This window comes from Tamandua tetradactyla, chromosome 4 (assembly GCF_023851605.1).
Source record: "Tamandua tetradactyla isolate mTamTet1 chromosome 4, mTamTet1.pri, whole genome shotgun sequence".
NCBI lineage: Eukaryota > Metazoa > Chordata > Mammalia > Pilosa > Myrmecophagidae > Tamandua > Tamandua tetradactyla.
Window position 1 is genome coordinate 140,534,329 of NC_135330.1, and position 12,384 is coordinate 140,546,712.

The following is a 12,384-nucleotide window of genomic DNA, read 5'->3' on the forward strand; positions in this document are numbered from 1 at the left end:
TGTGCAAAAATCAGTAATGTTTCTATACATAAAAAATGACTAAACAGTTAAGGAAAAAAATTCCATTCAAAATAGCAACTAAAAGAATCAACTATCTAGGAATAAACTTAACCAGGGATGTAAAGGACTTGTACCCAGAAAACTACAAAACATCGCTAAAAGGAATCAAAGATCTAGGTAGGTGGAAAGACATTCCCTACAAATGGATAAGAAGGTTAAGTGTAGTAAAGATGTCAGTTCTATCCAAATTCATCTACAGATTCAACGCAATATCAAATTCCAACAACCTACTTCGATGACCTGGAAAAGCTAGTTATCAAATTCATCTTGAAGGGAAAGAGACCCTGAATAGCTAAGTATATCCTAAAAACGAAAAACAAAGTGGGAGAAGAAGCACTTCCTGATTTTAAAGCTTATTATAAAGCCACAGTGGTCAAAAAAACATGGTACTGGCACAAAGATAGAAGTGTTGACAAATGGAATCAAATAAAAAATGCAGAGATAGACCACCAAATCTATGGTCAATTGATCTTCAACAAGGTCCCTAAATCCACTGAACTGGGACAAAATAGTCTTTTCAGGAAATGGGCAAGGGGGAACTGAATATCAATAGCCAAAAGAATGAAAGAGGACCCTTACCTTATGCCGTATACAGAAATTAACTCAAAGTGAATCAAAGACCTAAATATAAGAGCCAGTAACATCAACCTCCTAGAAGAAAATGTAGGAAAACATCTTCAAGACATAGTAATAGGAGGTAGCTTCTTAAACTTATACACAAAGCACAAGCTATGGAAGAAAAAATGGTTAAATGGAAACTCCTCAAAATAAAATGATTCTGTGCATCACAGGACTTTGTCAAAAAGGTGAAGAGGCAGTCAACTCATTGGGGGAAAATATTTGGAAATCATACATCAGATAAATCACACATTGATATCCTGTATACATAAAGAGATCATACAACTTAACAACAAAAGAACAAGCAACCCAACTGTTTGTTCTAGTTTGCTAGCTGTTGGAATGCAATATGCCAGAAACGGAATGGCTTTTAAAAAGGCAAATTTAATAAGTTGCTAGTTTACAGTTCTAAGGCCGAGAGAATGTCCCAATTAAAACAAATCTATAGAAATGTCCAATCAAAGGCATCCAGGGAAAGATACCTTGGTTCAAGAAGGCCGATGAAGTTCTGGGTTTCTTTCTCAAGTGGAAGGGCACATGGCGAACACAGTCAGAGTTCCTCTCTCATCTGGGAGGGCACATGGCAAACACGGTGTCATCTGTTAGCTTCTTTTCCTGGCTTCCTGTTTCATGAAGCTCCCTGGGAGGCATTTTCCTTCTTCTTCTCCAAAGGTTGCTGACTGGTGGACTCTGCTTCTCATGGCTATGTCGTTTTGCTCTGCTCTCTCTGAATCTCCCTCATTCTCCAGAATTTTCCCTCTTTTATAGGACTCCAGAAACTAATCAAGACCCACCCAAATGGGTGGAGATGTATTTCTCCTAATCCAGTTTAACAACCACTCTTGATTGGGTTACATCTCCAGGGAGATAATCTAATTACAGATTCAAACATACAGTATTGAATAGGGATTATTCTGCCTTTATGAAATGGGATTTAGATTAAAACATGGCTTTTCTAGGGGACATAACATCCTTTCAAACCAGCACACCAATTATAAAATAGGCTAAATATATAAATCAACATTTTTTCCGAAGAGCAAATACAGATGGCTCAAAAGTGCATGAAGAGATGCTCATTTTCATTAGCTATAAGGGAAATCCAGATCAAGACTACAAATAGATCTCACTTCATATGTGATAAGAATGGCTGCTATTAACAAACAGGAAACTACAAATGTTGGAAAGGATGTGGAGGAATTGGGACACCATTTACTGCTGGTAGGAATGTATAATGATATAGCACTGTGGAAGACAGTTTTCCAGTTCCTTAGAAAACTACATGTTAAGTTCCCCTATGACCTGGCAACACTACCACTTGGTACATACCCATAAAAGCTGAAAGCAGACATAAACAGAAATTTGCACACCCATGTTCATAGTAGCATTATTCACAATTGCCAAAAGATGGAAACAATCCAAGTGCCCATCAACAGATGCATGGATAAACAGAATGTGGTATACATATGTGATGGAATATTATGTAGCTGTCTGATGAAATGACATCCTGAAGCATATGACAAGATGAATGAACCTTAAGGACATAATGCTGAGTGAAATAAGCGAGACACGAAAGAATAGATACCGTGTAGCTCCACTTTTATGACCACAGTAAAGGTAAACTCAGATGCTTATAATGTAGAATATAGAGGACCTAGAGTTACACAGAAATGAAATAGGTGAATGGTTAGCTAATAGTTTGAACTTAAATATAAGGGAATAGATAGAAGTGAAGGCAGTTCATCAGTGAGTTTATAAGAAATATTGCCATATTGAAGATGAACATGATTGGAAGAGAAGTATATATCCCACCAATTAACATTACAAATATAAATAAGTCTTGCATGAACTATTTCAAAGATATGAATTTTGTACAAAGAGTCAATAATAGAGGGGTGTGGGGGAAAACTACCATTGCATGCTATGGCCTATATTTAACAGGATGACATTAACAGTACCACAGCAATAGCAGGGGCAAGTAATTAGGGGGGAGGGAGGGACAAGAGTTAAGGGGAAGCTTGGATTTTCTATTTGGTGAACGTTTGTTTATTTGTTATTTTTCTCTTTGGAGCAATGACAATTGTTTAAAATTGGGAGTATTAATGATTGTACAACTAAGTGAGGATAATGTGAGACACAGATATACTCTATGCTGGAAGTGATGGAAGGATATATTGGGTGAAAAGTATAAGAGCAATCTGTGGTTTCTACAACTGATGGAATATTGTGTGGCCACAGAAGGGAATGAAGTTGTGAGGCATAATTGAGGTAAGATAAATGAATCTTGGTGACATTATGTGATGCAAAATAAGCCAGAAACCAAAGAACAAATGTTGCATGGTCTCTTTCAGAAAATACTTATAAGAAAATTGGGGACTAGATTGTAAATTCTTATACAAGTCACATTTAATCCAGAGCTGTAAATGTTATTTCTAGATGTTGAGATGCTGTGCTATATGTGTATAATTCGGTATCTACCTGGAACTTTGGGTTTCTGTATGACATCAAAGACTCAGAGTTGGATTTCTGTACTCTCACTCCATGTACTCTGGGTAGGGCTCAGGAAAGGAACAGGTCACCTAGGCTTAATCAGTGTCCCTCGTCCATGATGACTGGCTCAGGGATGGGCGATCCTAACAGTGCCAACTAGATGCAATGATTCTTTTGCAGAGACTTCTGAAAGATTCTTACTCTTTTTGGAAAGGATTTTAAAATGAGAGGGCATAAAAGTGATTTTCCCCGAGACTATCTTGCCACCACAGGAAACCTCAGGCTGACATCCATGAGGAAAGCAGAGTAGAACCAAAAGACAGAAACAAAGGAAAGAACAACAAACAACAAACTAAATCTGAGTTGTAGATGAATGGATAAGCAAAATGTAGTATATGCACACAATGGAATATTATTCAGTTGTGGAAAAGAATGAAGTTCTGATGCATGCTGCACTGTGCATGAAGCTTGAGACATGCTGGGTGAAATGAGCCAGACACAAAAAGACAAATATTGCACAAATCCATTTATATGAAAAATCTAGAATAAGCAAATTCATAAAGTCAGAAAGTAGATTAGAGGTTAAGTGGGTGGGTGCTTAATGGGTAATTATTGCTTAATGGGTATAAAGTTTCAGTTTTGGGTGATGAAAAAGTTTTGGGAATGGATGGTGTTGATAAAAACATAATATTGCAAATATAACTAATGCCACTGAATTGTACACTTGAAAATGGTTAAAATGGCAAATTTTATGTTGAACAATTAAAAAACTAAACTCCCTGCATTTTGAAAAGATTGTTTGAACTCTGACTTTAGCCATTTCTGCACACGGATTTTTCATATGTTGAATCAATAACAAATTGGTTGCACCTACAGCTGTCCCCAAACAAGCATGTAAGTGTGTGTGCATGTGTGTGCAGGCACACACACACTTACTTTAAGGTTGCTTGCTTTGAGATCTTGGTCTCTTGCAACTGAGAAAGCGCTATTTGAAAATTTTTATTCTTGTATCACTGGCACCATAGCTGATTATTTCCTTCAGATGGTAAGAGCTAACAAGTATCAGGTGCTCACTTTGTGTCTGGCATTGTGTGAAAGGTTTTATATTCTTTATCTCATTTAATCTTTTCAAAAATCTTAGAAGTTGGTACTTTTAAAATCCTCCTTACACACATTAAAAAACGGAGGCGCAGTGAAACGACAAGAACAAAACATTCTTGTAGAATCAGGTGGCTAGTCAGTGGCAGAGTCAGCATTTAATCCCAGGTGTATCTGCTTCCAGAGCTGGAGCTAGATTACACAGCCTGCCTTTCTGTCTCTTAATATTCCTTATTTGTTCCCTAAAAATAATTATAGTTTGTGTGAAGTCAGAGAGACCTGGGCATGTAAAGTCCTCTCAAAGAAGCAGTGTAGTCAGAGTTTTTGGTGTCTGAGCAGAATAAAAAGAAATAAAAGGCTGAATCTTACTTGGAGGGAGCATATGATCTGACTGTTGAAAAAGAAAGGTCTGAGAAGAGTCCTAGAGGTGGTACTGAGGCTGGTTTGTGTGTGTGTATGTTTGTGTGATTGGACTAGGCAACCTTTAGGATTCTTTCTAATCACAGGGTTCAGGATTCCATCCAGAGCTGAGCGCTCCTGCTGAGCTCCCCGCTGGTGTCCACACCTCTTGCCAGCCATGCAAATAAGGCCATTATGGATATCCCAACCATCCCAGTGCCCTCGTCATCATGCCATGAAGCAGAAGAACCACCTACTCTGCCTATAGAAATGTGAGGAATAACAAATTGTTTTTGATTTAAACCATTAAGTTTTGGTTTGTGATATAATTATAGACAAATAAAGTGGTTGAAAGTGGCTTCTTCTTCCCCCATCCCTTCTTCCCTTCTTCCCTTCCTTCCTTCTTTCCAATATTAGAAGATATCGTGATGGGCTCCGTGGAAGATGCAAAAATATAGAGAAGAAAGCATCATATCCCTGTCCTAAGGGAGCATGATGAGTCTTACTCATTTGGCTCTAACCTGACTTTTTCTGAACTTCAGACCATCGTTTTCAGTTGGTTATCAGTCTTTCCAAAGCAGAATTCATATTCTTTCACTTCAAGCCTCCCCTCCTGCTCCTTTCTCTGGTTTGGTTATTGATATTGCTATGTTCCCACCACCCAAGTTAGAGATCTCAGATTCACTTTCCTTTACTCTCACTCCCCATGTTGAGAGCTCACACTCTTCATGGACCTTAGCGTTGCTGCCAGCCTGGTGGGGCTTGCTTCAAGAGGGGAGGCCCTGGATGCCAGTAGCCTGGATACAACTATAATAGAGCCTGTAGCCACTGGGAGTGTTCCAGCTGCAACTTTGTCCTGTTCTGGAAAAGAGGGCTGTTGTTATGCCTTCTGGCAAAGATGGAGAAAAATCTTTTTCCTAGCAGTTTTATCTTCAGAATGAGTGGGTATAGAGTGTCTGTCCTCTCTAGCCACCTATATCTTAGTTGGATGGAGGACCCACGGTAGGAAAGTGTAGGCACAAAGGAGACTGAACTCACTAAAAATTTTAGAAGACTTATTCTGGAATCCTTCTTTGTGCAAAACCTACACCACTTGCACATATTTTTCAAAATATGTTAAAAAATCCAAAACAGATTTAATTAATATGGAATTGAATCAAATGTGCTTCATTTAGAGTGTGTCATTTTACAGCCAGAATGAAGTATCTTGGAAGTATTTTAGCCACGCAATCTGGTAGCCTTGCCTTCTTTTTGGTATTCAGTAATGTGTAGCCATAGAAGTTAGAAGCCACATATCATTCTTAGTTTTCCATATTCCAAAGACAACTTATCTTTCCTATTCAATGCTAGAAAAGGGGTAAAGAGACTTGGGCTCAGAACTACAGCTGGTCTATTGGGCATCTTAGGAGAAGATGCCCTCTCTAGGTGGAGGCAGCCCACTGGGCAGATGGTACCCGTTCTGGGTGGATGCACAGATCCTATAGCACAGAACTTGGCTGAGAAATGCTGCCTGGATTTTAGTCACTGCCCCCTTTCTTGGCCAGGTGCCTTAGTACAGTGCAGAAAGTGTACGACTATTCTTGGCATCTCTCCTTGGGCTCTGGTGTGTTTCTGCCATCAGCTAGTTGTGTGACTTCACATCTCCCCATCTGGGTTTCCTCAATGTGGAGGAAAAACACTGTGCTCAGGGCCACCTGGGTTGAAGTCTTAATCATGATGTGACCTTCAGTAAATCTTCCCTCTTAGTAGGCCCTAAGTGTCTGGTTTGCAAAATGAAGATGGGTAAATCAGAGAATCTCCAAGAATCTCCTTCCAGATTCAAAAAGCTTTGCTACTAATATGTTGCAGAAAGCCAGGCAGAAATTCAGAATCTTCAGGTTTCATTACAGACTTGCTTTTGATAGTCTGCTTCCATCTTCTGTTCCTATTGCAACCCAGTAAATTAGTCAATTTCTCTGCATTTTGGTTCTGCTTTATTTGTAAAATGGAGATAAAAAGAGAAGCCTTGAGGGATTCAGAGAGGATAAACTAATTAACGATCATAAAGTCCTAGTGGCCCTGTGCCTGCTAAGTGGTCATGACTCTAAACAGATCTTTGTAACTCCTTGGCTGCTCACTGCATGAGCATCAGACAACACTATTTATAATGTGAAGTTCTTCTCTTCTTTTTAATCCAAAAAAAGTGCTCTGAGGCATTGGGAGGAAGCACATCAGAAGCAAAAGCCAGAATATTGGCAAGGAGGGAGGTGGTGGAGGAACAGGGGTATAACTTGAGACAGGATGGAATCTGTGAATGGGAGGATTTGCTATTGCCACTGAGATCCTTGGGACCTGAGTTCCAGGGCCTGGGGTGGTGGGAGAGGGGTTAGTTTCTCTCGCTGGTAGGATTAGGTAGCAGCAGAAGGGCTGACATTGAGCCTGCCAGAAGCACATTCCTGCTCTGTATCTCTTGGTGCTCCTGGCTTTCAGTTTCACATTCTTTCTAATGTACCTTTACCTTACGGGAATGGGGAAGGCAGCTAGAAAAATGGAAGAATCTGCTTCCTTGAGAATTAGGCTTGCTGTGGCAGTAAAGATCGTAGGCAGCACCCTTTTAATATTTTGCTTGTTGATCTAAGAGATTGTCTGGATAGTCTAACACTACAGAAACTAGAAATATATGTTTCAGGATAAAACAAAAACACGAATCCTTGTCTAAATCGAGGTTGTAATTCTTTTTCAAGATACCTTCAGTTGGAATTAATTCTGGGAATATTCCTTTCAGTTGGAATTAATTCCAGGAATACTTCCATAGTGCTTTTGTTTGTCATAGATTAGAGGTACTTATGTAACTACCCTGAAGAAGTGTAAGTTCCCCGAGGGCAGAGAATGTGTATTATTCATCTGTGAGCTCCCTTACAGTGTTTAGCATACCACTTTCAACATAGAAAATCTTCAATAGCTATTTCCTATGCTAAATTGTGTTATGTTATATGAAGAAAGAATATGGAATGATTGAGTTACAGGGATTAAGATTTCAGGATTTTTTATTCTCTTGTATTTATCACTCAGGTAAATCGTATTTTTTTCTTGGCTTGACTTTCTCTTTGGGACTAGAATTCTCCTTTTGCAATTATGTCACAGTATTGGTTATTTAGTAATCTAGTTTTATCCCCTTGGAAAACAGAGGGCAAGGACCTAAAGGGGGAAAATGAGGTGAAAATTATTTGGGGTGATGTAAAAATTGGAATGGAAGAGGATGTGTACATGGCAGACATAGCAAAGGAAAAATTCACTCAACCTGTGACTTGGCCCTTTGGGCAGCTTTTATTTTAGTTATGTAAACTCTCATTCATTTGGGTCCTCTCTGAGTGTCCTTTGATATGGAGCAACTGTATTCCTTAGATGCCCTATGCCACCAAGAATATTAAGTGAAATAAACACTAATTCCATCTTATGATTTGATTGAACTTTGGATAATAAGGTATGTTATCCACAGCTCCTTCTGCTGCAACTATGACCATGTGATTTGTTAAGTAATATTTACCTTTGCACTTGATATATCTAGAAAGTACAGATAGGAGGTTATGTTTTTGTGTCCTTTGTAGGCCAAAGGAAAGTTTTCTGAACCCTAACTCAGATGTTTTTATCTTAAAGTGGTAAGATATGTAGAATCAAAGAGCTAACACGGTATAGCCCTGCGTCTGCCTCCAGAAGTTACTGGTGCCCTTTTTTATTTTATAAATGAGGAAATTGAGGACCAGAGAGCTGAAATGATATGCCCAGGACAGCAAGATTGGGGTCAGAGCCTAGGTTTTTGAGTCTCAGTCCTGGATACTTTTTTTGATACCAATTTTGCCTTTTTTATGATTCTTCTTTCTTCCAATGAGTCAGTAAATTAAAGAAAGTTATGATGTCTTCATAAGCCAAGAAGATTTAGCTTCAAAAAATCATTTTCTCCTTCATTATCTTGGCCTTCTACTTTAAAATCCTGTTCCAAGGATAGCCTTGTACAAACCTAATTTTTCAATATGGACAATAATGATCGTTAATCTTTGAAACTTGCCAGCTTCCATTCTATGCTCATTAAGGATATTTGCCCATTTAATCCTCACAATATTTCTAAAATCTAAGTATTTGATTATTCTCACTCTGCAAGTGAAGAAACTGAGGCACAGAGAGTCAAGTTATTCAAAGTTTCACAGCTGGAAAGTAGTGGAAGGAACAAGTGATCCCATTCCATCTGGTTGTAATTTGTGCTATATTTCTCTAGTAAGACTCTGTAGGGCCACACCAGATCTAGTACGTGTGATGATTTCAGTTCCCCTAACAACAACATAATGATATGTAGTACTTTAGTGGGGAAAATGGGTTAAAATATAAAAACAATTATTCCTGTAAGAACAGTATACCATCTTTCACATTTTAAGTTTCATTATCAATTGTCTCTACAGTTTTCTTGCTATTATTGGCTTGGATTAAAAAATCCCGGACAGAGTAAAGCAATTCACTAGCACCGTCATTAAGTAGGTTACAAACGTACCTTTGCCACAAATCAGGAATACCTTAAAGTCAACTCAAGAAAGTAGGTTTAAGTATTCAGAGAAGGAGTACCCACATCCATTTGTTACATATCCAGGGCCTCACGGCCCCATTTTTTTTTTTTAATGTTTAATTTTAACATTTAATTGGGTATGTAGTGATATGTTTGTTTTTTTTAACTTTTTTTTTTATTGTATAACATATATACAAAGCAATGAAAGAAAAAACACTCTTCAACAAGTAGTTACAGGACAGATCTTGGGTTACAATTCCATCAACTCAGATTTTTCCTTCTAACTGCTCCAGAACACTGGAGGTTAGAAGGAATATACATATATTTTATCATCACGATCAACTTTTTTTCATGAAAAATAACATATATACAGAAAAGCAATACATTTCAAAGCACATTGCAACAATTAGTTGTAGAATAGATTTCAGAGTTTGGTCTGGGTTACAGTTCCACAGTTTTAGGTTTTTATGTCTAGCTTAAAGATACTTTAGCCTAAAAGAAATATCAGTATAGTGATTCAGCAATCATACTCATAAGATAAACCTTACCTTCTTGGTATAACTCCACCATCATCTTTGATCTTTCTCTCACTGTTTAGGGGTATTTGAACTATGCCCATTCTAACTTTTTCATGTTGGAAGGGACTGTTGAGAATATAGGATAGGGGATGGAACTAGTTAATGTTCTGGAGAGGCTGGTCCCTCTGCATTTTCAGAACTTATCTGGTCCAGGTACCCATCTGGAGGTGGTAGGTTTCTGGAAAGTTACCCTAGTGCATGGAACCTTGTAGTATCTTATATAATGTCCTCGGTGTTTTTTTAAGATTGGCTGGAATGGGTATGGTTGGGTTTTGGCAAGTTATGGTATGTAGCAATGTCTAACTGAAGCTTGAGTAAGAGTGACCTCCAGAGTAGCCTGTCAATAATATTTGAGCTGCCTCAGCCACTGATACCTTATTTGTTACACTTCTTTTCCCCCATTTGGTCAGCATGGCATTGTTGATCTGATAGTGCCAGGGCCAGACTCATCCCTGGGTGTCATGTCCCAGGGATACTTTCACTCCTAGATGTCATGTCCCCCCATAGTGGGGAGGGCAATGATTTCACTTGCAGAGTTGGGCTTAGAACAGCCCCCTTTTTAGTCATTTAAATCTTAAGCAAGTTTCTATATAGTCTGAAAACAAGGAACCACCCAAGTGAGATATCCCTTCAGAGTACTGTTGGAAATACATTAAACACAGACACATCCAAGCTCTCTGTTCTCAAATGTTAAAAATATTTTGTATTAGTATATAGAGAGACTATCCTTAGATATAGCCTATATTTTGATGAAGTTATATTTCCCTCTTTTTGATAAAATCTTCAATTTCCTCTGAGATTTTTCCTTTATAGTCATTTGGTTCTATTGCTTGTAAGTTCTTTTGAGACTCCAGTGGAAAACCATTCTCTTTTGCATCTGTGCAAATGACTTTTTTTTATACTGTGGTGATGGGGAGCACGCACATAATTTTTCATCTGATAACTTCGACAGGTTATTTCTTTTCCTTCTTAAGTGTGAACATTAACTTCTATTGGGTCATATGTTTCACTTTCAACCCTTTCTAGCTCATCCAGAGAACATAAATTATCTTTGTTCATTTTCCATTCTAGTCCCTGCACTTCATCTCTAGGACTGTGAAAAATGGTAGCTATTCCTCCATGCCAAGTAAGACTTATTTTACCTTGGGAATTGCCAAAGTCAAGCTTAAAATCCTGCCGGTGGGCCATGCTACAGAAGGGGGACAAGGGGTTTTGGAGGTGGATCCTCTCTGTCAGCAGGTTGCTGCTTTAGGCAAAGTACAGAAAACTCTTCTCATCGTGTCCCCCACAACTCCTTTCATCTGAGGTTCTTTCTTACGTGGGAAGGATCAGGGTAATCTCTGCTGGCCTTCTCTCCAGGCCTCTGGGTTCCAACAGCTTTCCCCAGGGTGATTCCTTTCTGCATCTCCAAAGGCCTGGGCTAAGCTGCGAGTGCTGAGATGAGATATGCCAAGCTGCTTTGGCTGTGCTACGTTGCTCTCTCTCATTTAAGCACCCGCCAATTAAGTCAAACATCATTCATTGCAGCAGGCACGTCACTGCAGATGTAATCAGCAACAGATGAGGTTCACGTACCTCATGTCCGCAGCAACAAAACTAGGTGCCTTCACCTGGCCAAGTTAACAACTGAGCTTGACTTGGCCACGTCCCACCAGATGCCTGTGTGACATGGGCCTGGGGAGCCCTGGTGAGGAGTGGACAGGGAGCGCTGCTCTGTGCCTGCCAACCCGGCCCACTGGCCCTAGATACTTTTTGTTGTTTTCTTTTCTGTGATGATATTGTCTAGTTGAAATTAATAGAAGTGACTTTTTTTTTTTTTTAATGTGATTCAGTGTATTATATACAGTTTGACAGAACAGAACTTTGTTAAGATACATTCTGTAGGTGGGCTGATGACCATGATTTATCCTCTCCTGTCTCTGGAGTCTTAGTAAGAATGTAGTAAGAATGTGTGGTAGATTCCTAGGGTTGCTGTAACAAGGTACCACACACTTTCTGGCTTAAAACAACAGAAATTTATTGTCTCACATTTCTGGAGGTTTGAAGCTCAAAATCAAGGTGTTAGCAGGACTGTTCTCTATCTGATCTGAAAGGGAGATCCCTTCTTTGCCTCTTCTGGTTCCCAATGTTTGCTGGCAATCCTTGGTGATCTTTGGCTTGTAGCTACATAACTCCAATCTTTATCTCAGTTTTCACATGGACTTTTCTCTTCCTCCTCATATAAGGGCACTAATCATATTGCATTAAGACTCATCATAATTCAGGATGACCTCATGTTAATTTGAATATGACTACAAAGACTATTTTCAAATAAGGTCACGTTCCCAGGTACCAGGCATTGGAACTTCAAAGTATCTTTTTGGGGGGGAGTGGGGATGGGGTGCACAATTCAACCTGTAAAAGGATGTTAGGTTTATTCTAACCAGAAATGACAAGAATCTTGAGGATGTTTAGAAGCCAGCAAAAATTTTGTTAGAGTTATTGAATCCATAATATGTAATGCAAACCATTTAGTATTACTATTGTGTAAGGATTGCTTTATGCTGTGAGTGTGCTAAGTGGCTTAAGCAATACAGGTATTTAATCGTCTCAGATACAAGTGGGTGACCA

At 38.9% G+C, this 12,384-nt stretch overlaps 1 pseudogene; it reads right to left on the reverse strand.

The window, feature by feature from the left end:
• Nucleotides 1-10,529: 10,529 nt before the first annotated feature.
• Nucleotides 10,530-12,113, reverse strand: LOC143680512 (gamma-glutamylcyclotransferase pseudogene; annotated as a pseudogene).
• Between the last annotated feature and the right edge of the window lie 271 nt (nucleotides 12,114-12,384).